The sequence below is a fragment of the Myotis nattereri genome, assembly GCF_964212035.1.
Source record: "Myotis nattereri genome assembly, chromosome: 7".
Classification (NCBI taxonomy): Eukaryota; Metazoa; Chordata; class Mammalia; order Chiroptera; family Vespertilionidae; genus Myotis; species Myotis nattereri.
The window spans coordinates 23,260,303-23,287,883 of record NC_138082.1 but is presented as its reverse complement, the minus strand read 5'-3'; positions in this window follow the sequence as shown (position 1 = coordinate 23,287,883).

Here is a 27,581-nt window from a genome sequence, read left to right as displayed (position 1 = left end):
TATTTAGCTCTGGCTGTGTGGCTCAGTTGGCTGGAGCATCATCACACACCAAAAGGTTGCAGGTTCGATTCCCTATCAGGGCACATACAGGTTGCGGGTTTGGTACAGGAGGCAACGATCAGTGTTTCTTTCTCTCTCTCTCTCTCTCTCTCTCTCTCTCTCTCTCTCTCTCTCCCTCCCTCCCTCCCTCTCTCTCCCCCTTCCTCTCTCTCTCTAAAAATCAATTAAAACATATCCTCGGGTGAGAATTTGAAAACAAAAAACAAAAAACAACAGCACTTATGTTTTGCTGCTGGAAATTCCAGAACTGGTATTTGCACCTTCCCAAGTCAATCTTACCATCTTTGATTACATCTGCAAGCCAGTGCCTTAACAAGGCCGGAAGCTCCTCAACACGTGTGAAACTCCCCTATTAAATATTGACACAAAAGCAAACATTCATCAAAGAGACTTCAATGGCAGCCCCCACAACCCAGAAAAAAAACATATAATCAATAGCAAAATTCCATTTCTAAAATTTGCTCCTTGCCTTCCAGGTTTTATTGAAAGTTTTCTATCCCGTAGGAAAATTGCTTCCTTGATACACAGGTCACTTTCCTGATCCTCACTTCACTCACACACACAGTTTCATTTCCTCTCCCATTTATAACGCTGTGCGCTAAGCAGCATTTTCTCTTCCGAATCTGTTGTAAAAGATATGATGACATTTCACTGAACACAGTCAAACATCTATATGAACACACAGATACGGGTAATACAAGCATGAATGAGTTCCATATGTTTTTCAAAAAAAATAAGGTTCTACTAGAGCAAGAGGGTACCCAATGTTAATCATACACACATGAATTTTACTTAATAGTCTGCCAGTGGCTTTGATTTCTGGGAAAATTAACATTTTGGTTTATGTAAATAAGCTGTGCCTTTGAAAGAAACAGAAGGGAAAATTATGTGCGTGTGGTTTTTTGTTTTTTTTTCCTTTCCTGCAACAGAACTTCTTCCTTCTGGTTTGTATGCACCAGCTGACACCAAGGGAAAATCTTCTGCCTTCCAACACTCACCTTCCCTTGACCTTGATTAATATCTGGAATAGCTAACAAATCATGTTTGGCCATCCAGGTCTTACTCATACCTAAAGGAAACCAGAGAGCATTTATGCACAAGGCAATGCGTCTTTGCAATCATTTTAAGTGAATACACAATGAGAACTGCCACGAAGTGTGCTCCAGCAGATGGCTCTTTCCCTGCCAACCCCCAGAAAATACAGATATGCTGAGCTTTTATTTGAACTTCTGGAGGCTTTAATGCACCATTGTGTGATTTCATTGCCCTTTTACACGTGTTAGCGTATGTGTTACATCTTCAAATATGAGCACGTTGGCAAACCTACCCCCGCCCTCCAAGACCAAGGGGAAAAAAAGACTCTGAAGGGTCTCTGGCACTGCCCTAATGTGGCATGAGTGTTCCCACTGTGAGCCTCAGAAAAGCACAAAGCTCGGAGAATTCAGCTCTGTTGTCACCCTTTTACCCAGGAAACAGGCTCCGGGACAGAACCAAAATCACTTCCTTCTGAGAAATCAAGGATGCTTGTAATACATCATTTCAGGAAGAAAAATTTCTGAGGTAGTTTTTTAAAGAAAACTATGTCTATGTCTCTGGCAGCTATTTAGTTAGAAGTCTTTTGATGTGGGATTTTGACACCAATCAGTATTGCCAGAGGAATCATTTCAGTAGACTTCAGGTTTCTAACAGAGTCCCACAAAGAGGCTTCAACCACGGCCTTCCTCAGCCATGTGGCAGCATTTCAGCCAAATGGCAGCTTTGGGAAATGCACAGGATGGGCGAATCCTAACACCTGGTTCTGAAGCGCTCCACCTGACCAGTATGTGACCAACAGAGCCACTGATCCTCTATCAAACTGCACTGTCTTTATTCTAAAGGGGGCTATTAGACCCGGTCAGACAATCCCGATATTCTAAAACAAGGGAGAGATTAAGCAAGCCACAACACATCCAATACATGGATTACTTTGGAGTCAAGATGAAGAATGAGGGAGCTCTATTGGTGTTGGTATGGAAATAGTTCCAAGATACACTAAGGTACTGTAAATAAAGAGCAAAGCATAGAACCAAAACCTACAAGATATTCTCATTTTATAGAAAAAGCATATTTTATAGAAAAAGTAGAAAACTAAACTATGAATTCATCACATGTTTACGTATAAATATATATGACTACATAAATACACTTATACAGATAGATATAGAGATAGAGATAGATAGAGACAGAGAATGATATATGAATGTGTGACATACCTGCCCATGCTTAGAGTGTCTAAAAGGATGTTCACTGTATTGATAAACATTATTATTTCCAAGGAGGGGGGTATGATTGGAATTGATTAAAGAGCGGAGTTTTATCTTTATCCTGTGAACTTAGACATACTAGATTTTGTTTTACAGTAAGAATGCATTCACGTATTACTTTCATGACTTAAAATTGAATAAGCTTAAGATGATATATCATTTGTTTATTCACCGAAGACTGAACAAGTGCTATGGCAGAAAGTTACCTCTCTACTATTCATTCCTCTCTTCCTCCTTGATAACATGACCCTACATTGTTCCAAGCTGAACATTTGCTTTCTCCACCTTCCCTCCAGCTCCAAATAGCCAGGAGATGCATTCTGGACAATGGCACATGAATGGAAGTGCCAGGGGGAGGTAGGAGGTGATACCTCTTCTCCCTGCCCTAAAGGGACAGGATGTCTGGAATTACAACAGCTTTATTGGCAACATGAGGTGTCAAGAAAGAGGCAAAGGCTAAGAGAAATGCAGAGCGGCCTGGTGTTTCCTAATCAAAACAAGTATCTATGATACACGGAACAAAATTAAGTTAGAGATGTTGATTTTACAAGAGAGAAGAAGCATTATCAGCAGCATAAAGCATCTGAGATTATGTGAGAGGATGAAATCTAAAATATAAATAAGAAGAACAGAAATAAATTAGGAGTGTGCTAATTTCTGCATAGGGGTGTGGAGTCAATTAAATAAGATTCTATGGAGGAGAACCAAGATGGTGGCATAGGCAAATGCCTGTACTCGCTGCCTCCCACAACCACATCAAAATTACAACTAAAATACAGAACAACCATCATCCAGAACCACCAGAAAGCTGGCTGAATGGAAGTCCTATAACTAGAAGAGTAAAGAAGAAAGCACACAGAGACAGGTAGGAGGGACAGAGGTGAGGAACAGGCTGGTCTGGCACCCACATGGGCCACTTTTTTAATCAGGAGGGAGATTACCTCTGCAGAAGCTGTCAGGAGGAGCAAGGGGTCCCAGCACCAAACCAGACCCCAGCCCAGGGTCCCAGAGCTGGGACAAGAAGTCCCTATGGGCTGTAAAAACTAAGGGTTGTATAAACCAGTGCGGATTGGGGCTGAGTGACACACAGGTTGTTGGAGACATATCTGCTCTTCTTAAAAGGCCAACACCATGAACTGAACTTGCAAGGTCCTGCTTCCTCTGAGCTCCAGTACCGGATGAGGCTCTGGTGGACCCAGACACATACAAGGAGAAACTGGACTGTCTGGCATCGAGACAGGAACTCAAGGGAGGGAGGTACTCGCAGTGGTCAGTGTTCCCTTGCTGGGACCTCCTGGGTTGCAGGGTTGACTGGCAGCCATTTCTGTTTGCTCAGCCCTGGTGATTCCCTGAGATCCTGCCCCACCCAATTTACAACCTCACCCAAGTATGCAGTGGATTTTGCATATGAATGGGCTGTCCTTGCTCCGGCAAAAAACCTGTCGAATGAGCTGCAGCTGGGTCAGGGAGCCGCAAACCTATCAATAAAAGACCCCAGACCTGGCATCAGCACTAGCCAGCCTTGCTTCCAGCTGGGCCTCATCTGGGCACTTCCAAACCTGATACAAAGAGGAGGAATCTGCAGATCTCTTTGTATCTCCTGCTGTGTGGCCCCAGGCAGTGGCTGACTTTGCACCTCCTCGGAGACCCAAGAGCCAGTGTACCCAGTAGTCAGTATCAGACCATACCTGATTACAACTCTTCACAACCATAAGCAACATACTCAAGGGGCAGACTCAGTGAGCACCAAAGCCCCACTGAAGCAAGTCCTGCTTCATAAGGGTGTCTCCTGCACAGCAATTCTCCCTCAGCAGTTGCAGCTGGTCCCCACAACCAATTGGCCTGGAGGTCAATTACTCCCAGTGACACCAACAGCAATTAAGGCTCAACTACAATAAGACTGTGCACACAGCCCACAAAGGAGTACACATAGAGTTCCCAGGTCAGGTGACTAGGGGGCTGAGCTAGTGGGCCCTATAGAACACCTACTACACAAGGGCACTCTATCTACTCAAGGAGACATAGCAGCTCTACACAGTATATAGAAATAATCACAGGGAAGCAGCCAAAATGCAGACAAAGAAACTTCTCACAAATGAAAGAAATGGAAGAAAGCAAATTACTGGATATAGAGTTCAAAACCACAGTTATAAGGTTACTCAAGAATCTTCTAGAAACCTCCAAGGGACTTAGTGAGACTTTCAAGGATCTTAGTGAGAATGCAAAAAAGAAAAAGGAAAAATGGAAAAGGACCAGTCAGAAATTAAGCATATACTGACTGAAATAAAGAGTAATATATAGGGATTCAACAGTAGACTAGAGGATCCCAAGAATCAAATCAATCATTTGAAATATGAGGAAGCAAAAAATACCCAACCAGAAGAGCAAAAAGAATTAGAATCCAAAAATATGGAGTGTAAGGAGCCTCTGGAACAACTTCAAGCATACCAACATTTGCATTATGAGGCTGCCAGAATAAGAGAGAAAACAAAATACTGAAAACCTATTTGAAGAAATAATGACAGAAAACTTCCCCTACCTGGTGAAAGAAATAGACTTACAAGTCCAGGAAGCACAGAGAACCCCAAACAAGAGGAACCCAAAGAGGACCACACCAAGACACATCATAATTAAAATGCCAAGAGAAAAGACAAAGAGTGAATCTTAAAAGCAGCAAGAGAAAAGCAGTTAGTTACCTACAAGGGAATGCCCATATGACTGTCAGCTGATTTCTCAACAGAAACTATGCAGGCCCAAAGGGAGGGAGTGGCAAGAAATATTCAGTGGTGAATAGCAAGAACCTACAACCAATATTACTCTACCCAGGAAAGCTATCATTAAGAATTGAAAGTCATAAAGAGCTTCACAGACAAGAAAAAGCTAAAGGACTTAATCACCACCAAACCAGTATTATATGAAATGCTGAAAGGTATTCTTTAGGAAGAGAAAGAAGAAGAAAAAGGTAAAGATAAAAAAATGTGAACAACAAAGTGGCACCAAATTCAATCAACAATTGAATCTAAAAATCAAACAAATAAAAAATCAGATGAACAGAATAAACTGGTGAATGGAATAAAATCAGGGGCATGGAAATGAAACACACTGATGATTCTCAGAAGGCAGGGGGTGTGGGGGGTGCAGGAAGAAATTAGACAAAGATCTTATATACATGTATGCATTACCTATGGATACAGACAACAGGGTGGTGAGGGCCTGGGGTGGGGTGGGAATCAGGTGGAGGAGAGCTATGGGCAGGGTGAGGAGGGGGGAGAGGGACATTTGTAATAATCTCAACAATAAATATTAATAAAATAAAAAAGATTCTATGTGTAAAAGTTATAGAATGTAGGGGTAATAGTGTACAAATATAAGGGCTGACTTTTTTTTTTATTTTTGCATTTTTGGTCAGAGTGTGCTATGAATAGTGGTTAAAATTTCATACCACAGTGTTTGAAAACGTGGCATACCACACATATGAGCTAATTTCTCTGTACTTCAGTTTCCCAACCTATAAAGTAGAATCACACTAATAATTACTCCCATAGGATTATTGCAAGGATTAAATAAAATAATGTTCAAGAGTTTAGCACAGAGGTTGCCACATGGTGAGTCTCAGGATGAGTCAGTCATTATTAATACAGGATGATGTAAAGGACATCCATAGGTCCCTAGGTGCCAAAACACACCTCCAATGGCCTCTCTGGTAATCAAAGAAAGTCCCTTGATAATTACTGTCTGGCTTAAGGCCTCAAAGATCAGTTATACAAGAAATGTAGGGCTCACCTGAGGAAGGTTAAACCTTGATAGTCCAGAAATATTTATAGGGCAGCTATGACAAGTGAGCAAGGCATTGAGGGGGACAAAAAAAGAATGCCAAAGATGTGCCCTGTGTCTCAGGGACCTCAAAGACATAAGACATAAAATTTGCAAGGAAAGTGAACAAATATATGAAAGATAAGTAACAGCTCAAAGCTGTACAAGAAGTGTCACAAGCCAGTGTATGATGAATTAGCAAACAGCGATACAGAGAAGCATTAGAGCCATCCAAAGCCCAGAGAGATGGCTGTGGGGGTGATCCAGGACTGTTTCCAAAAGAAAAGGAATCTGCACCAAGGAGGGATGGCTTCTGATGAGCAGAGGAGCATGCCAGGAAGAGGGCGCAACATGATCCAAGTGATGAAAACAAGAAACTCTTGAGCACATTTGAGAATGACATGAGGATGGAAACAATGAGTGTGGGAGTGAGCCTGACCAAAGCAAAGGGAACCAGCAAGGGCTGTGCCATATCCTTAGAGAGGGGGAAGCAAGGGTACCTGGGAGTCTGAATATGAAAGACTTGAGATAATCAAGAAGTTTGAAACGCAGCAAAAATAACCATAGCCTTGTGTTGACACTTGTCGGGAAGCAATAAGTAGAATTCCAGAGCTGAGAGAGTGAGCAAGGGGAGACAATCCGCTGGGACCTGCTGTAGCAACACAAATGGCATATCATGGTGAGAGCCTGAACTGGGATGGGTCAGTGGGCGGAGGCAATGAGCACTCAACCAATGGCAAATATTTTCTGGTTCTATTTTTACTGATTTTCACCTCTGCTCACACTAGTTCATAAAATTAGTTCCTGCATGGAGTGAGACGTGAGGGGGGAAAGCCCAGGGCGGGAAAGTTTCAAGGAAGCAAAGGAGGAAAAGAAAGCTTAGGAGCCACGAACTCTCAGGGAGATAGAAAGGAAAGAGAAGAAAGAAAGTCAGCAGAGGAGAAAATATCGGTAGGAAAGATTTGACCCAACTTAACCAATGGATGGTCTGAGCTTCAGCTGAACCAAGTCAGTTCAGTCTCTCCAATACTGAGACAGCTCCTCCTGTGTGCCCAGCCCCAGTGCTCAGTGAGGTGAGAGTCTGCTAGCACGTCTCAGAGCTTTGCTCAGATATCTACAATGCAGAGCCAATGATAGCTGTCAGAGAGCAACCATATGGTTTATGAACTCAGCCAAAGGAAAGGCTTCCCCTGGATGGGCTGAGGAAGGGAACTTACATCAGGTGAGGTGGGATTGAGGAGGCCAGCTTTGGATGGTCTTTGGAAACAAGTGGGCTCTTAGAAAAGGGAGAAGAGCTCTAGAAAAAAAGAATCTCACAAACCTAGTGTCAATTGCAAAACAGACTTGTGCTTCTCTGAAAACAAAATAGCCCAGTTTTGCTGTAGTGAAGACAAGAATGAGACATAAAGGTGAACAAATTGAAAACGTCTGAGAATGCCAGGTGACATGTTTGTCTTAACTGAGTAAAGAATGGAGAGTCAGTCACGGGTCTTCCCCAGGGGAGTGGAAGTGTGGGCAGCTGGACATTTGGGGGGTAAATCTAACATGGAGTGGAAAGGTATGGAGAGGAGAGACATACTATAATAGAACAGGCAATGGCAGCTATAATGAAATACAGGAGGCAGGTGTGAGCAACATCTGGAAAGAAGATTCTATAAGGCCAGAGGACTGATTAAACACCATGTGAGAAGGGGGAAATGTGTACAAGTAAATCCTAAAGATTAGGTAACTAGGAATAAGGACATAATTTGTCCATTCACATTGGGTTTGAGAGGCTCATAGGATGTCCAAGTGAGCAGCACCACAGACGTATGCCTGATTCTATGCAAAAGGGGGTGAAGAACATTCCATTTGTGGAGTGGAAGAGTAGGGTGGGAGAATAAGGCAAGATTCTACTGAATCAAGTCCTTCTAAATATAGAAAAATTCCTTTGAGAAACTACAGTGGCATTCATGGGAGCATCAGGACTGTACAAAACATGAGAAAGACTAAGAGCTAATCACTCAAGAACTGAGGAGGGTTGACTTAGAGCAGTGGTTCTCAACCTTGGCTGCACATTAGAATCACCTGGGAATCTTTTTAAAATCCTGATTTCTGGGCCTCATTCTTCAGAAATTCTGTTTCTTTGTTACTAATGTGTGGCCCAACCCCATACCAAAGAAACAGACTTTCTGGAGGATGAGGCCCATAAATCAGGATTTTAAAAAGATTCCCAGGTGATTCTAATGTGCAGCCAAGGTTGAGAACCACTGACTTAGAGGAATTGGAAGAAGTAAGGTAATCAGTTGGCTCAGCATGGTTTTTGTAAAGGTCCTTCCTTGCAACAGATTAGTTAAGAGTCAGTGTTGGAGAGTCAGCCAAGTTCAATGCCCAGGAATAGGCCAAAAGTGCATTGTGAGGGTGGTTTGAAGAATCAAGCATGTCTCTACAGGAACCAATGCTCTAACACAGGACCCAGAGCTTCAAAGTTCAGAGGGAAGGTATCCTGAAGCTCATGCTCTAAGCCTTCAAGAATCCATGTATAAGAGTGAGCTGATTTTCTCTGAAAGGTGTGTGCAGTGGACAGGAAGGTGAAGGGAGAGGGAGTTTGTCTTTGAGTGTCCTGGAAAATCAAATCCTGTGAAGTCAGTCCAAACCTTATATAGCTTAGATCCTGGCTTCTGCCTCTGTATCACTTTTCTCATGACAAATATTGGCATCCACAAATGCAGAAATGTAAATTCAGTGTAAGAGTGAGGCATGGTTTATGAATGTCCCGTGCACACTTAATTGAGCATTCACTATGTGCTAGTCACAGCTTGACTCTAGGAATCAAAGCTGGACCAGACACTGTGTGTCCAACCACCCACGGCCGTCTCACAAACCGCCCCACCACGTGTGGCTCACAACCACCACCATTCTCTTATGCTCATGATTCTGGGAGGCAAGAGTTCAGTGAGAGCTCCGAGGAGCAGCTCTAACAGCTGAAGAGGACTGCGACAGCCTGACTAGGGCTGTGTGCCTGTAGCACACTCCTGGTTCTCCTTCAGGTGGTCTCCGGGCAGTTAGGCTTCTTCTATGACCAGCCATGGATACAGGGGAATAGAGAGACAGAGAAAGCACCACCTGTCAGTCCTCTTGAAGACCAGATCCTAAAAGGATAGAGCATCACTTCCACCATATGACATCTGAGTGAGGCAGGAAGGAATTGATGGCAGTTATCTGACCACACGGAGCCTGCCAGTGAGGCCATGATTAGTCTGGGAGTTCTATGAGGTCAAGGCCCCATCTGGCTAGTTTCCTGCCACACACCCCAGTGACTGTTATATTTCTTGACACATAATACACACAATAAATATTTATCAGATTAGCGAAGAAAATGTGTCCAACAAGACTCCAACCCAAAAGTATCCCTCAGCAAAACATGTGTGTGCCCTCAGAGAGATGTAACTTTAAGGAACACAAAGGAAATTGGGGTAGAAAAACTGGCCTCAATTCTCTAGTTTGATTATTTATTTATTAGAAAATAATCAAAATTCCACATCATGTGGTTAGACATGACCTTGACAATCATCTAAATTCTAGCACTACAACACAATCCCTAAGATATAAAACAAAAGTGCTATTTCCGTTGATTTCACAATAGTCCTGACAGGGCTTATGCTCCACTCCTGCTGAGATGAACTGGGTGGCACAGGAATAGGGTTCCCTTCATCCCTCTCACCCCTCAGGATCCAGTCAGAGCCAGCCCTAAGCAGACTAAAGTGTGAGTCCCACCCTGGGCTTGTTCAGCCTTCCTGAGCCAGAGGTGCCACTCAAGCAGAAGACCCCAAGCTCCATCTCACCACTGTAAATAGGAAATGCCTGCGTCCTGTTTCAGGAAGGAGACAGAACACCCATGAAGAGCAAACTTCCAACATCCCACCAGAGACCCCCCTCTGTCTTCACGTGTAACCTCCTTCAGGCCTGGAGATCAGGGGGTAGTCTGGGTTGCCTGGTGATGTCTTCAGTGTATATATGATATCCCGAATGCTTGTCAAGATCTCTTAAAAATAAGAAAAGCCAGCATTGATTGAGTACTTAGCATTGTGCAAATCTCTGTGCATAAATGATCTTCCTGAAGCACTATTTTGTACCCATTTTACAGATGAGGAAACTGAAGTTTAGAAAACTGTTCCACTCACTGAGCTGGTAGATGGCAGATGTAATATTTGAACATGGCCAGTCTGAATTCAGAGTGTATCCTCTTTAACCGTCTTCTTACCCACACATCCTTCCTCTCCTTCCTTCCTAAGGTAGGTGAGCACTATGTGGCTTGATGGTTGGGACCACTATCAAATAGAGAGCCAACTGGGCACTTGGAATTAGGGCTGATATTCAAGATTTAGAGTTCATGATGAATGATGCCCCTGGGTCAGTGAGATCCCTGTGGGCTCCTGAACATCTCTGGCTTTCCAGGTGGTCTGGCCAATCCTCTCTGAGGTGGCATCTCTCACAATCAAACCCTCTTTTTAGCTAAGAGGATACATAATGATGCTCCTTACTGCTCCTGTAGAAGAGTGTATTCCCCCAGAAAGTTAACATCTACGTGAGAAGGGAAAATTCAGCTCCCTGCCAAAAAGTCCACCCTGGCTTCTTTTCCATCGCTGCACTTTAACGAACCCACCATAGGCTTTCTTTTCACCCTGTCAGAAGGCCAAGAGTGGCATTTCCAAGGACACGTTTACCCCCCAGCAATTTTTCTCCTACACCACCATGTGCTTTCGCCTCATAAAATCAGACCAGACAATGAAGCCATAAACCCAGCTGGTGAGATTGATGTCCTGGTTCTCCTGCCTCCCCGCAGTGGGTATGGCTCAGGACCTGCGCGGTGTGAACAATAAACATTTCTGTGAAAATGCTTCAAGATAGAGACCATCACAATTCAATCATAACAACAACACAAGTCAAGGTTTTAATTGATATAGCAGAGGGGTGAGTTTGAGAGAACATATGGCATATAAATAACAAACTGGACAGCGCTGCAAGGAAAAATCTCGACCTCAGGTTTCTGGAAAGCTCTACCTTACTGCTCGCCCACATCTGGAGCACATACACTGGGAATGGGCTGCTCCTGTGAAATGTAACCAAACAAATCAACTGCTCTGCTCCTTATTTCAGACACTTGCATTTTTACAATGAATGGGAAATCTATGGCAATCACTGTTAGATCATTTACGATTAAAAAATCAGCAGGTAGACAGATTATAGAAAATAAAACAGAGTTTCATATATTCTGCAAACTTATCGTCTCCATCAAAAATGAGCTGCTAAAATAAACCCCAGAAGTTTTATATTTTTGTCTGCCACCTTTTGTTTTCTTACCCTTATAAGGACAGAATTCCAGTGGGCCTTAACACAAGCTGACTCCACCACACTCGAGATACGGCAATTTTATGAGAAATTAAAAGCCATTTGTGGGTATCTCATTCCCTCTATTTTCTGTGACAGTTGGCCAATGAACTTTTCCATTCCCCAGATTCCAAAAGTGAAAAATACAGAGTTAACATGTGTTAATCATCAAAACAAAAATACAAAAATTGTAGCACTTCTAGTGATAGAGGGTCACTTATCAACCAAAAAAGGATCTGCTCACTGCTTGAAATGAAAAACAAACACCCCCTTCATTGTTTTCCTTTAATTTCCCCACAGAATTTAAACACACATCCCTGTTTTCAGAGCATGAGCTTCATGTTCCTCATCCATAACATGAAAATGTGGAATGGATGATCTCCCAGCTGCCTTCCCATTTCAAACAAATTCTATGATATTAAATACACACACACACACACACACATACAATATATAAATATATGTATGTACGTGTGTGTGTGTGTTTGTGTGTGTGTAATATGCTGACATGTCAGGATAATTTTAAAATAAAAATGTATTTTTCCATGCATCTGACATGCATTTAGCCTCTCTCAGCCTCAGTCTCTGAATCTGGATAAAAAAAAAAAAAAGTAAAGACCTGGAATCATGGGTGGAAACTGGGTTTCAACTTGCTTGCCAAATCTTATCCTTTGCCAGAATCATTATGTTGGAAAGCACTGGTGAAGTTATGCCTGGACTCAGCATAAAAGAGTGCTTATATTTATAATGAGTATTTATAATGAGTATTTATATATAGTGAGCACTTATAATGAGTAATTATAATAAGTTATAACACAAGGCAGATTATACATGAGATTTCCATAGCTCTCAATAAGCCTATTAAATCTAAACCCTATTCCCTTTTTGGAAGAGTTGGTGTGAAGATAAAAGGAAAGTTTGGAGTCTACCCATTAGGATTTCACAGCCAAATAAACAGAGGTCCAAAGAGATGAAATTATTTGCCTGTGGTCAAAATTTGAACCCCAGAATTCTAAGTCCAGATCCATTATACTATACCACATGACCTTCCTTAAATTCCATCAGGCTCTATGCAAGGAAGTATCTTACCTGTGGTCAGTGAATCATCAGGGTCCAGCAGGAAGTAGGAACCTCTCCTCTCCAGACATTCTCAACAGAGTAACACTTATTTAGGGGATAAGTTACACAGATAGTTAAAGAGCTAAGAAGTAAAAGAAGTAAAGCAAAGCAGGATTCATAACAGAAAGTTGTTATCAATGTTGGATGAAAGAACAGATATGTTGCTCCCAGAAACTTTCCAGAGGCTACCTGGAAAGAGCTGGAACAATGGAGGAAGAAATGGTGGGAGCTAGAACCATGGAAGAGATGTAGCCAGTGATTGAACATGAGGGCAAAGAGAGAGAAAAATGTCCTGTCTTCTCTTCCTCCACCTCCAGCCTTCCGCTAGTGCCTCCATGGACCAAACCTACTTAGAAGCCTAGGAAAGCCTAAGAAACACAGTTGTAAGAAATGACAGGCACAGATGAAATAATATGTAGAACAATAAGGAGACAACCTAAAGATATGCCCAATTATTTCTACCTAATCTATTTAACTTATTCCTACATAGCATCTCCCCTCTCAGAAATGGAGTGGGAAAAGGTCATTTCTTTATACCTGAGTCTTTTGACTCTAGACTCATGGTCAAGGGGCAGAGATTAGTATAGAGCAGTCTTGATGGATTTTTGCACTGAAGCCAAAGTAAAAACAATCTCCTATTCAAATCACTCCAACTCTTGTGTGAAATTTTAAGACCTTGAGAGGAAAAGGAAATTACCAGAAAGGGAGGCCCAGGAAAATTAGCTCTCCTCAGAGACCCACAAGTTAAATAAAGATATCTTTAAGCTATAGGCTGGAGATGGTTCTGTAGATGCAGGATCCCTGACTTCAGGATCTAACACAACAATCTGTAAACTATGGTTCTGGCTGTCCACAACAAAACGGCTTTGAGGCTCCTGTTAAAGACCTAAGCTCAAGACCCTGCAGGTGACCCATGGAATTAGCAAATCTAGAGACAGAAATCTATCAGATTTTTGGAAGAGTCTCTAAGATATTTGGGGAATAAGGGTTTCTGGACAAGGAAATCCTTGGTATCAACAAGCAGTTTAGGATGTGGCTGCCAGTATTCCTTCCCAAGTGAGCTAGTGATACTCTTTAATGATGCATGCCACGTCATCTATAGCTGCAAGAGTGTCGCTCTCTGTTTGATAATCCACTAAAGGCCTTCTGACTGCTCTGACATGTTCCTTGGAATCTGTTCCACCTCTGGACTGTGTGTTATAGTTCTCTCTTCCCTTTACTCCTCCACAGAGAAAAAATCAGAGGCCTGACAATTCAGAAAGCTTGCTTCCACTCTCTACTTCAATCTCCCCCCCTTGCTCCCACCCCCGTTCTCTCTTATTTTGGTCCCACACTGAACTCCTATCCTGAAGCTGGGGGCCCCCAAGCTGCCAGCTCCTCTTGTTTCCCATGTCACCCTGAAATGGCAATGTCAAAGATACAGCTGCCCTAGCTGTGGGTCTGGGAGGCTTGCCTGTCACAGGTGCTGGGGGCTCTGTCCCCTCTGGGGGTGAATGGGGCTTAAAAACCCTGAGGACTGTGCCATGCTGCACCTGATCCTGGGAGAGGAACATTCTCCCCACAGGTAAAGCCTGAAGGATTGCACTCCATGGATTCACAGCCTCTCTTTTTTTTTCATCAAGTGGGAGGCGATGGTCTGGGTGCAGCATTGTCATTTGTTCTGGTAGAACAGTGTTTCTTTCCCTTTAAACAATCTACAGGGGCCACCTTCCTGGAGATGAAAGATGAAAAGACGGTGAGATTACCTGCCAGGAACATTTAGGCTTTAATGATTTTCACATGAGCATTCCCAGAGATACCGTACAGCAACCAAGTCACAGGACGCTGTTCTAATAAAATTAAAATTACTAAAATAAACTGCTGGGCATCTGGAAAGCACCAAGAACACCACACGGTATATAAACTGACATCCAAACACTGTATGCCTACATAGTGCTTGAGTTACAACAACGACGTGATGCATGCTAAAGCCTTATATTTTTTCCATTTTAATATCTTTGTAAGTGGATTTTAATCACTAGGAAGCCAAATCACATTCAATATCAATATCCTTTATGTTGCCTAGTGATTTACAGTTCCTGTGCATCCAATTCTCAAGTTCACATTTACATGCATTCTAAAACTACAAATATAAGAGAAGGACTAAACAAATGAAAAGTAAAGGTATTTATGAATATCCAAATAATAGGTTCCCCTCCTCCTTTTTACATCTAGCCATGTTGGAATCCATTAGAAACAGACTCAAGATAAGACTAAAGGTCTAAATATGAATACTTTGTGACTTTATGAAAAGCAAGCTTTGTATAACACTATTTTTAAAAAATTAAATACCAAGTGACAGTTTGATTATGAATATTGATAATATAATATTTATTTTAAATATAATGTATTCATCAGTACTCAACCCAAAGTAAAATTAAACTCATCAGGATCAGAATAACTGTTTGGTTTTGCAAAAGTCAAGGACCCTCGTTCGGTGGCTTAATGACTTCTTGTTTGGGTTCTGTTTGCATAAATTATCCATCAAGTGCAGCCATTATACCAGATGCAGCATGGCACTTGTGGAGAAGTGAAAGCCCCATCAGGACCCCCATTAGAAGGAAATGTGATTGGAATGGAGTCATCATCCTGTGCCCGGTGAGGGTCTGCTGTCTCCATTCTCTACCCCTTTGCACCCATTCCAGACCTGGATTTTTAAAGGCAATGGCTGCAATCAAACAATAGACATTGTAAATGACAGCCGCTCTGCCTGTAGCCAAATGTGATAAAGAAAGGGGAGAGAAACAATATAATGGGTTTCAAAGCAATCTCTGAGAATGCAGGTGCTGGGTAATGCTCTCTCCACCCATCTAGCAGTTTATGTACCACAAAAGAAATTCCTTTTCTTAATATCGACAGACATTCTTTCCACCTCATGGTGTTACTCCCCAATAAACTGGGGATGGATCAGACCCAAGTCATGCTGTGTGTAATACTAATTAAGGAAGACAGACAAAAATAATGGCATCCTGCTTCACATAGCATACTCATCACGCTCCAGTATGGACACATCCTGCAGCTATTCCAATGTAATTGTATCACTCAGCTCAGGAAAGCCTCTGAGACGACACAAAATAAAGTTGTAGAGCACCAGAGAAAGCAAATAATAGGAAGAGAGAAACTTCCCAACTGAGTGATAAGATGTTGTGTGTCTGAGATGTGCAAAGCAGAGCATATGTTATATTGGAATAAAAAATGCAGGTGAATCCAAGGGGAGTGAGAAACTCAACCACTTCTCACTGCAATATAAAATAAAATTGCCTGCATACCTAGCGAGAGTTCTGGTTTGGATCACACACATTCAGCTCTGAAATAAGAAATTGAAGAACATTTTCAAACGATGGTCATCACCATAAACTAGCCTTGGCTGAACCCGCCCTCAAGGCGGGGACACAATTACCCCAGCTTAAGCTTGTCGCAAATGTTACATGCAAGACAGCATAACTAGGCAAGATCCACACAGCTGGGGCTCAGAGCCTGGCTATAACTCGTTGAGACGGGTCTTTAAAACACTAAACTGATAGCAAAAATGGCTGGGAGGTGATGTACTTAGTTATAAAGTATATCCTCAGGCCAGGTAATAGCTCATAATACAACCTTACAGATGGGTTCAAGTACATGAAAGGACACTGGACACACAGGTGACAGGAAACAGCTGTGCTCCATTTACAAAGAGGACAGGAAAAGAAGGAATAAAGTTTAAATTACAACAGGCAGGTGTGACTGGTATAAAAAGACAGAAATAAGGATGACTAGGTTATTAAAAGAAGTAAAACATAATAAGTGGCCCAAAGAGAGTGCAGGAGAAATAGACATTAAAATATTGATTATCAACATACATATACATGGTAAAATGACATGTTAATTAGAGCAATCAATCTGTACACAAAATTTTTTTTCATAAAATATTATCTTGCACAACACGAAATTGCCATTCGGTAGACCAGCTTCATGTGGTTCTGCCGGGGTCCAAACCCAGCAGGTCCAGGGGTCCCCAAAGGTGTGGACGGAGTCGGCGAAGAAGGAATGACACGGAGACAGCGTTCAGTTGATCAGCATAGCCGGGTTCTCTTGTCAGGGTCTCCTGCCAAGTTCTGGTCTGGATCTCCAGCGAAGTTCTGGCTAGGATCTCCAGCCAGGTTCTGTGTCCATGGTCTCTTGCTAGGTTCTCCAGCCAGGTTCTCCAGATTCTCCAGCCAGGTTCTGTAGCCATGTTCCCTCGCTAGGTTCTCCAGCCAGGTTCTGTCCAGGTTCTCCAGCCAAGTTCAGTCACCAGGTTCTAGTCAGGTTCTCTTGCCAATTTCTGTAGTCAGGTTCAGTCCAGGATCTTTTGCCATGTTCTCTCCAGCGAAGTTCTTCTGTCTGTAGGTTCTGTGTAGGTGCTGTCTTCTTTCTGTCTCCTAAGTTCTGTCTCTTGCTGTCTTATTACATCTGTATTTATACCAGTTGATTCAATCCTATCAATCTCTATTACAAAGGTTAGGGCGTTTCTTATCTCCATTCCAGGGAGTAAAGATTATGTAGCTTAAGCATGATTGTTCATAGTTAAAGTGATTAATTACCCGCCTGGCACTTAGTTGAGGGGTTTTATTCCCTCCCTAACTTCAGGGAAAAATTCCTACCTGGGGAAACAACCTTTCTAGGAGAGGCATCCCCTCCCTGACTTCAGGGAAAAATTCCTACCTGGGGAAACAACCTTTCTTGGAGAGGTGACCTTGGTTAAAACACACAGTGCTAAGGGGAGCAAACATATTAAGAACAGTATGCCATATATGCCAGGTCCTTTGAAACAGCAAGGATGGACCGGCTCCCGGCATGGTTCAACCTAATATTTCTGCCTTAGATCAGAACCTTGAACAGCACCTACTACATATTAGGTGATCTATAAATATTTATTGAATGAAAAATGAATTTTCAAATATTTAAAATGAGAGTGTTCATCTGAATGAGCAAGAGTTCTCTAGTTTGTTTTACATATGGGGCAGTCTTTTGTGTAAATTTCTTTTTCTCATTTACATTGATTACTTTTCTATCAGAGATATCTCCTTGTAGTTCATAGTTGAAGTTATGATCACTATTTTCAGGAACTCTGAACAATTATAGACATTGTTAATAACCATTTTCCTTACTCTTTTAGATTACCAACAATGATGGTTATAAAAATTCATCAAGTCCATGTTCTTTGCTAAACTCTTTGGATATTAATTGGAAAGATAGATGCCAGAGGATTCAATAATCATTGTTTACTTTTGAGTATTTTTGCTGGTTTTAAAATGACAAAGTAAAAAATGCTCATTATCATTAAAGAAGTTTTAATGAGTTTTGTACATCAAACTTGTTGAGATGGATGATAATTACTTAACATCTTACTATATGCCAATTCAATTCTTTCAGTTCTACAAGCCAAAACCCTTGCAGTGACCCCTTTCACTTTTTATTTTGCTCACACCCCATATCCAATCTATCAGCAAATCTTGTAGCACTACCTGCAAATATATCCAAAATGCAACCACCCCTCACCACATCTGCTATTCATCCCCACACAAATTCCCTCTAAAGCCAAGCCATGATCCTCTCTCACCTAGATTATTTTAAGACATTCTAACTGGTCTCCCTATTTCTGTTCTTGCTTTCCTACACTCTATTTTCCACAGAACAGAAAAAATCATCACTCTCAAAAGCTTCCATTAATCCCCATTTCACTCAAAGTAAAAGCCAACATCTTAACACCATTCTAAAAAGCCCTTTCCCATCTGCTCCACACAACCCACTATCCCTCTGGTTTTATCTCCTGCTACTCACCCTCCTGACACTCTAGCCTCCAATCACACTAGCCTCCTCCAGATATTTACTCAAGTTTCACCTTCTCAGTGATGCATTCCCCAGGCAGCCATCTAAGATGACAACCTACCCTCCATCAGCACTCCATTCTCCCTTCTCCACTCGATCTTTTTCCGTTAGTCTCTGTAGTGGTTTTAAATACATGGAAAATTCTTTGGTATTCTTCCCTTCAAAAAGGGGAGTCTCATTTCTCTCCCCTTGAGTATGGGCTTTACTTAGTGACTCACTTTTGACACATAGAATGCGGTGGAAATGATGTTGTATTGCTTCTAAGAATAGGTCTTTAAAAGGTATTGTGGCTTTCTCCTAACACACTTGCCCTGGGTTGGAAGTCAGCAGCCATGTCATGAGGAAACTCAAGCAACTCAATGGAGAGGCCCACATGGCCTCCTGCAACAGGCATAGGACTGAACCATCATGAAAGTGGATCCACCAGCCCTAGTCAAGCCTTCAAGTTATTACAGCCCCAGTGAATATCTGACTATAATCTCATGAGAGATTTCGATCCAAAAACAACCAGCTAGGCCACTCCCAGATTCCTGACCAATCCTATCTAATAATAGACAAACATGGTAATTGACCGTACCTTTGCTAAGCCTCCCATTGGCTAATCAGCGAGACATGCAAATTAACCACCAACAAAGATGGCGGTTAATTTGCATACGTAGGCATGAAGCGGCGGAGCAAAGACTGAAGGCAGCTCTGGCCGGGGCAGCGAAGGCTTGAAGGCGGCTCCAGCCAGAGCAGCGAAGGCTTGAAGGCGGCTCCGGCCGGAGCGAAGGCCTGGGTCCTGGGTGCCAGAGGAAAATCGGTGCCGGCAGCCAGGGGAAGGGAAGGCCTAGTAGTAACTATAAAAAAATTTTGTTGTTGTTGTTTTAAGCCTCAAAGTTTTGGGGTAATTTATTACATAGCAATAGATAATTAATATAGCCTTTATCACCATCTAACCTTATTATGTATCACTAGAGGTCTAGTGCATGAAATTTGTGCATGGGGCGGGGGCTGAGGGGGTTCTCAGCCCAGCCTGCAACCTCTCACAATCCAGAACCCCTCAGGGAATGTCTGACTGCCAGTTTAGGCCCGAGCCCTGCAGTCAGACATCTGGCAGTCGGACGTCCCTCTCGCAATCTGGGACCCCTCCTAACTGCCCGCCTGCTCGCTCCTAACTGCCCGCCTGCTCACTCCTTACCCACCTGCCTGCTCACTCCTTACCCACCTGCCTGCTCATTCCTTACCACCCGCTTGCTCACTCCTCACTGTTCAGCTCACTGCTCCTTAATGCTCAGCTCCCTGCTCCTTATTGCTGCTGCAGAGGCAGGAGAGTCTCCCACCACCATCACTGTACTTGCCAGCCGTGAACCTGGCTTCTGGCTGAGCAGCGCTCCAGCTGTGGGAGCACACTGACAACCAGGGGGCAGCTCCTGCATTGAGCATCTGCTCTTTGGTGGTCAGTGCGCATTATAGTGATCGGTCATTCTGGTCATTCTGTTGTAACGGTCACTTAGGCTTTTATATATATAGATACTTTTGTATCATTGTTTATTGGCTGTCTTCCGCAAGGAATGTTAAGTTATGTGAAAGCAGAGATATTTGTCTATTATCTTCATTACTGTAATCCTGCATCTAAAACAATTAAATGAATCAATATTTTATTTTTAATAATAATTAAGTGGGTATCCAAGACTCTCATACATTAGTGGGTCAGCAAAAATGCAAGACTCAAGAGCAGGGTGGGGGGGAAGGGGGTGTTGAAGGCATGTGTTGGGAGTTGGGGGTGGCCAGGGAGAAGTCAATGGGGGGGGGGGAGGAAGGAGACTTATGTAATACATTAAACAATAAAGAACCTAGACTTAAAAAATATGCAAGACTCAGACATATATTTACAGTGAAAGCAAAAATTCCTATCACTTGAGTAAAGGCTGATAACTCTTGGTCATAAAGCGACACCTACCATAGATGTGTTGCAGAAATAATATATAATTAATACAAAGAGGCTCCTATTTTCTTACTAAATACTGAAGCTGTGTTCTCACAGAAAAACAAAGCACCCAGTAGATAATTTGCTAGTTGTTAGTTCTTTACCTGAACAGGCAAAATCCTCAGCTGAGCTTCCTACAACCACAAATGTCCAGAATCCACATCCTAAAATCCTGATTCAGAAGATCTGTAGTGAGGCCTTGGCATCTGCTATAGACTGAATGTTTGTGCCCCTCCAAAATTCCTATGTTCAAACATATCACCATGTGGTGGTATTTGAGGGAAAGGCCTATGGGAAGTCATGAGCTCATGAGGGTAGAGTCCTCGTGAATGGGATTAGTGTCCTTATAAAAGAGATACCAGAGAGTTCCCTTGTTCCTTCCACCATGTGAGAGCACAGCAAGAAGACAGCCATCTAGGAATAGGGCATTGTTCCTCACTAGGCAATGAATCTGCCAGCACCTTGATCTTGAATTTTCTAACCCCCAAAACTATGGGAAACAAATTTCTGGTGTTTATAAGCCACCCAGTCCATGGTGCTTTTGTTACAGCAGCCCAAACAGAGCAAAACTGTATATAAACTGCAAAAACTAACAAACAAAAGACCTCTAGATTATCCACAGTCTACTAGTATTGGAAGCTTTTCATATAAATTCAGCAACTCTGAATACCCCTTATACATTCATTCATTCATTCATTCATTCATTCATTATGTATTAAGTTGTTGGACATTGTGTTAAAGTCTGGAAAAATGAAGAGCCTGGTGAAGCTCAGGCTCCAGTTAAGATCAGACACTCACCCAGCTGAGATGTCAATGCCAGAAAGTTTGTCATTAAAGTCCTATCCTCAGTAGAACTTGCCCACATACACACACCTTGGGCTGGAGATAGATTGGGCATGCATCACCAAAAAAGATATGGGCTCTATGGGCAACTGACTGCAAGAGAGGGGGTGAGGTCATCTAAAGGGAACATGCAAAATGCAAAGGAGAAGAGCTAACCCCAAGGAACCCCAGAATGTGAGTACCACTGGAAGGAGATGAGCCTGTGAAGGAGATTAAAGCACAGGTTCCCGAGAGCTAGGAGGAAAGCCAGACAGTATAAAGACCTTAATTAGAAGATATAGCATTCTTAAGCAAGAGGCCTGGCCTAAGTCCTACATCTCTATGACAGGAATGGTGCCCGACATGCTCAGATCTATAAACTTAACAATCTACAAAATCTTTCACCCAAACATGGAATACCTCTATCCTAGTAACTCTAATAGCTTATTTAATCTTCAGCTAGCTAGTTTCCAGACCATGGTTCCCGTCCTGGTCCTGGAGTCTCAGAAAATCATTTCAATTGCATAAGTTTCTCTGTTTCCTCAGCTATTAAGTTACAGTATAGGAATAAGTAATCTTTTAAGTTATTTTCTTCTTTTTCTATCCTAATGTTCTGTTAAAATTATATATGTAAACAGGTGTGTACATGTAACAATCAATGATCCAGTATGGTTCTCCAAGAAATGAAGAGCATTGTGTATAGGGAAGAAATTCTAACTTGACTTTATTGGTAAAGGAAGTAAACACTGGCAGGCATATGCTAATTTCCAGAGTAGTAGTTGACAGTGCTATCTTTCACTTGGAAAGTATTTCAATACCAATTGGATGAGTTAGAACAAATATCCCAGGGCATTCCAGCAGTACCAGAGTACCAGATTAGGCCCAGAAGTTCATTTGGGTTTTGCAATGCCCTGAGTTTCTAGGCAACTGACAGCATAGAGTGCTTACCCTCCCCTCCAATTGCTCACCAGCTCATCCTGGTGCCGGAAGGGTGTCTGAAGACTACAGAATCAGGAAAACAACAGCATAAGGGGGACCAGAGACTGTCATTCCCACCTTATTCTCTAAAGCAAGAGTTCTCAACCTTGGCACCATTAACATTTGGGGCTGGATAATTCTCTGCTGTAGGGCTGCCTTGGACATTGTCAGATGTTTAACAGCATGCCTGGCCTCTACCACAAGATACCAGTAGCACCCCCTCCATAGCTGGGACAACCAAACTATTTCCAGGCATTCCCAAATGTCCCCAAAATTACCCCCATTGAGAACTACTACTCAAAGAATGCTCTCTCACACACACAAAAGGTTCCTGACAAACCCAGCTGGTTGAAGGCAATATTGCCCACCTTCCACAATGAAGCTTCAGTCAACGCTCCCTGCATGAATTGTGTCGTTTATGCAATTAAAAAACTAACAGAACCTCTACAGACAATTCCACCCTGCTCCATTCTCAAATCCTGCATGTAGGTATTAAAAGCTCCAGCAAACCCATGGTACAAGGTCATCCTTCTGTTCCCAGCCTCTGCTCCTCACCCCAGCCACTCAGGCTGGAAATACCCAAGTGGCTCTAAGGGGCTGCCAAGAATAGGCTATATGTGGAAGTTAGTCCTTGTGAATGAGGGGGGAAAAAAGAGTGTCTAGCAATCAGACAAACAGGCTTGGGCCTCTACCTATATCATTCACTAGCTGTATGACCTGGAGTGCACCACTTAAGCTTTCTGAGGCTGTTTGCTCATTTATAATTGAGAGTAAGCTATCTACCTTGTCATTCTCAATGGATCATTGTGAAGCTCCACTACAAGCTGTGTAACATCTGTAGAGCACTACACAATGGTTAGGCATCACATGCCTATTGTTACATATGAGTATTATTGTTGCTGTTACAGTAGTCCATCTCCGTCATAACACACTCCACTGCCGGAATCTGGGGAAATGCTGTAAGCAGTTTTCTCTCATTTTAGAAGTCCTCTCTGCTTAATTTCACCAAAATGTGAAATATCTCCAAGAAATTTACAACTCTGTACCTTTAGGATACATCAGCTAACTAAATGAATTAAGATTCCTGCCCCTCAACGGCTTAATTTTTTAAGGAGGGAGGAGATGTAAACAATAAACAGACAAAAAGACAAATAAAAGTAAATGCCATAATATGTTAGAAGCTGATAAATGCTATGAAGGAAAAGGCAAGTAAAGTAAAAGGCATGGTGTGAATGTGTGTGTTGGGGTAGGGTGGTTTTCTGTTTAAACAGGGCAGCCTGGCTGCAAAGTGAGATGTGGGCAGGGGAAGAGCATTCCAGACACAGGGAACAGCCAATGCAAAGACCCACAGGCTGGAGTAAACCTGATACCTTCAAACATCAACGGTACAGACTATCATGATGGGAGCAAGGTAAACAAGAGAAAAGGAGTAGGAAATGAGGGCCAATGGGATGGAAGCATTTGATGAATGTGGAAGGAATTCTGCTCCATGCCAGCTAAAGTGCTGCCAGGAGCTGGAAACCCACAACACAGGCGTGCTACCAGAGGAGAGGGGCAAGGGGGCTGAGAGAGGTGAACTGAATTCATGGCTTTATTAAGGACTAATTTAGGAGTGAGGGGGTCAGCAGTCCAGGACAGCCCTTTGTCGCATAAAGATTGCTCAGGCATCTCAGATGTTCTCTGGCCCAACACCCACCACCACCGCCACCAGAAAATGGTGAGTGAACCCTCCTGTACATGGGACACCTGGGACCCACTAAGAAAGGTCATTGCCCCTGTTCTTTGTAGATGCTCAGCCTGGTAAAAAACAAACAAACAAACAAACAAAAACACACACACACACAAAAAAAACAAATGCCAAAGGGTCTGGTTCAAGGAAAATGTGGAGCCATAAGACCAAGTTCGCCTTCATGATGTCGATCAACTCACTCCTACGTCTTCTCCCCCGTCCCCCCCCCCAGGCAGAACTGTGCTTCTGACTAATGGAGTGCCAGCAGTTTGCCCCCTGGCCCCCTCATTTCTCCTCACTCCCTTCAGCCCTCCCCTTCCAGGAGTAAGTTGGAGTCTTAGACTATCAGTTCCATGTTATACGCAGCTATCTCAGCCGTGCCTCTTCTTCCCCAAGTTATTTGCAAAAGAGGCACTTGCAGGAACACACACAGTTGGCTCTGTGCCTGAGGGAGAGGCAGTCTACAGCAGCAGGGGATGTGCCTCTTCCAATAAAAATTAATGGAACAAAAGCCCCCTGTGTGCTGCATGAGTTTCATCTCCCAGGGAGCTTACTCTCCATCTTCTCTCACCAAGCCTCCTCCTGGCTCTCTTGTCCCCTGCAGGTCTTTGACACAGGTCAAAAGCCATCATTAAAGAGGAGGAGACCAGGGTAAATCAGGCCAGGAGGCTCACACACACCCAACACACACATGCTTATATACACACGCAGACACATGTATGTATATATGCACCATAAACACAAGCACACACACACATTTTGCACAAGCATGCACCTTTTCAGTTTCTATTTGCTACTAGTGAAATCATTGGCGATCTCATGAGGGTGAGTTGGTGAGGGGAATTACACCATGAGGGCAGCAGGAAGAAATTATAGGAAAGGATGAAGGAGCCTATTAAGGGTTTACCAAAAAAAGTTAAGAGCCTCTGGCTTCCTTTTTATTTTATTCTTTTTTGTTTTACTTTGTTCTCATACACAAGCACTCCATGTGCACATTTTTGTTGTGAAGAGTTTAGGACAGTATGCTTATGTACAGAGCACAGCATGCAAGAAGGCTTTGACCTTCTGGCTATAGCCCCCAGCCTCAAAGCTTGGACTAGATTAACCTATTGTCAATTCAGTTACTCTAGAAACCCTAAGTCCCAGAATCTTCTTCCCTGTGTGGTCCTGGGTTTGAGTCAGTGATTTTCCAAATCACTACACATGAACGCATCCATAGATACACATGCACCCACGCACGAGTGCACACACAGACACACACACACACACTCATGCTTCAAAGTCTTCTGTTCAAGCTTAAAATCCCTTTACATATTTTCTTTCCCCAAACAGAACTAAGAAATTAGAAATAAAATAAAACATTATTTTATTTCTAATAAAATAATCCATATCAATAAATATAATTATGTGCGAGGAACTTTGTTAAATATTGTACATGTCTTATGTCATCCGAGGTAGGTATTACTCCCATTTTACAGATGAGGAAACTAAAGTTCAGAAAAATGAAGTCAAACAACTAGTGAGTTGCAGGGTAAGAATTTGAACTCATTTCTATGCGACCAGACAACCTGTAGCCACCACCCTGCCTGCTCATGAAACTTAAGGACACCCCTTCATTCACAGTAAGGTGTGCACTTCAGCTATACTGTCCTGAGAGCAGCATTTCCTAAAGGAAATGGCATCAGGTGTGAGAAAAGACCAATAAGAGAAAGAGAGAAGATTGGGAAAAGCAGAGGTAGAAGGTATAAAGCCCCAAATCATCAACTTGCTGGGCCAATGAAAAGAAGCAGAGCTAGATTCTCTCAAAGAGGTATGGAGGGTCAGCTTTCCCAGTCGGGGCAGCTCCCCCAGATCCTGTGTTAAGAGCAAGGCAGACACTGGAAGTGGTGGAAAGGCATCATTTCTACAGTCTCCCTTCTCCTGAAGTTTCTATGACTCCAGCGTACATGGGCCTACCCTGTGACGGATTATTTCCCTACTGGAAAATAATCCCACACAACTTGCTGATGTCAGAGATCAGTGACATTACAGATAGGAAAGGGGCACAGAGATGACGGGTGAGGAGGTACCCGCTTGGGGTCGGGTCACGGCAGACTGTGGGATGGTCAGAGAGACTGGTGCTAGAAAAGGGACAAGGCAGACAGGCTTTTTGAGGAAGGACAAAGGATGCATTAGGAAGTCTCAGGGACAGTGCAGCATGCACGTGCAGACCCAACAGAGGACGGTGTGATGGGGGCTGGGAGAGAGTCAGTTTCCTGTTGAGCAGAGCCTGTACAAAGTCCTCAGAACCACAATCCCAAGGGGGCCCAGCCCCAAACACAGATCCTGCCACAATCCTTTAAGAAGTCTACCCTTGTTAGGAGGCCTGAAAAATCATTCCTTTCAGCGAGTTGTAACCACTCTGGGAAGTCCTGCTCAACTTGAGATGAAAAGGAAAGATGCCTCTGGAAATCAGTGATTAAGGGAAAAGAAGGAAAACTTTGTAGGAGTGTACCAGGCTGGCATGGGGTGGGGTGAGCACAGCTGCACACTTTTGGGGAGGTGGCGATGAAGGTGGCTGGTGCCAATTTTAACTGGATGTCCATCCTGTTGCTGTCCCCACCAGATGTCCATCCTGTGGCTGTCCCCACCAGAGATCTGACAAAGATGTTCTGTGTGTGCGTCCCTGTAGAATCTGTGGATACTGAGAGATGAGCCACTCCATCTACAACTAATGACACTGTGCAAACTCAGAGTAAAAGACATGATGGGGCCAGCCAGGCCTGATGGAATGAGGAGCATTCAGATGGTGCTATTTATTGTACTGAAAGCTTGAAAGCCACATAAATAGAACCTCGTGCATCTAAGTGATGGCACAGCATTGGGTGGGTGGAATATTATACAGCCATTAAACACGATAGCTATTAAGACTATGTAGCAGCATAGAAAGTTATTATAATGTAGAACCGCCACTGGTGATTCCAAAGAAGCTCTTTCTTCATGTGGATAGGCGAATAAAGAGATCGCAAAATAGCAACAGTTGTGGGGGGATAGAATTATGAATGATTTTCCCCTCTACTTTCTACATTTTCTACCTGTTGATAGTTTTATGATCATGTAAAAAAGGTGAGAAAGGAAAGGGGTCTGACTGAAAATGGAGGTGCCTATGATGAATCTATGTCACTACACAGTATTGTTTCAAAGTGAGTAGGAGAACCAGACCCACCTACCCCCCCACACACACACCCCAAACACATACATCATGCACATATAATACACACCATGCACCCATATACCACATACCCTGTACACACACACCCACAAATGTATACCACACACACAATAAACACTATACTAGTACAACACACACACACACACACACACACACCACAGAGGCACACTCATGTGCCTTCATTTCCATGTGCATTTCACATGGGTATCAATTGATGTAAGAGTCTTTTGTCAGGGAGCCTGCTTAGCCGGGGAGCAGGGATACCTCTCTCTTTCGCCCTCAGGGCAAACTGAAGCTTGCTCTCCAAGCAGAGCACGC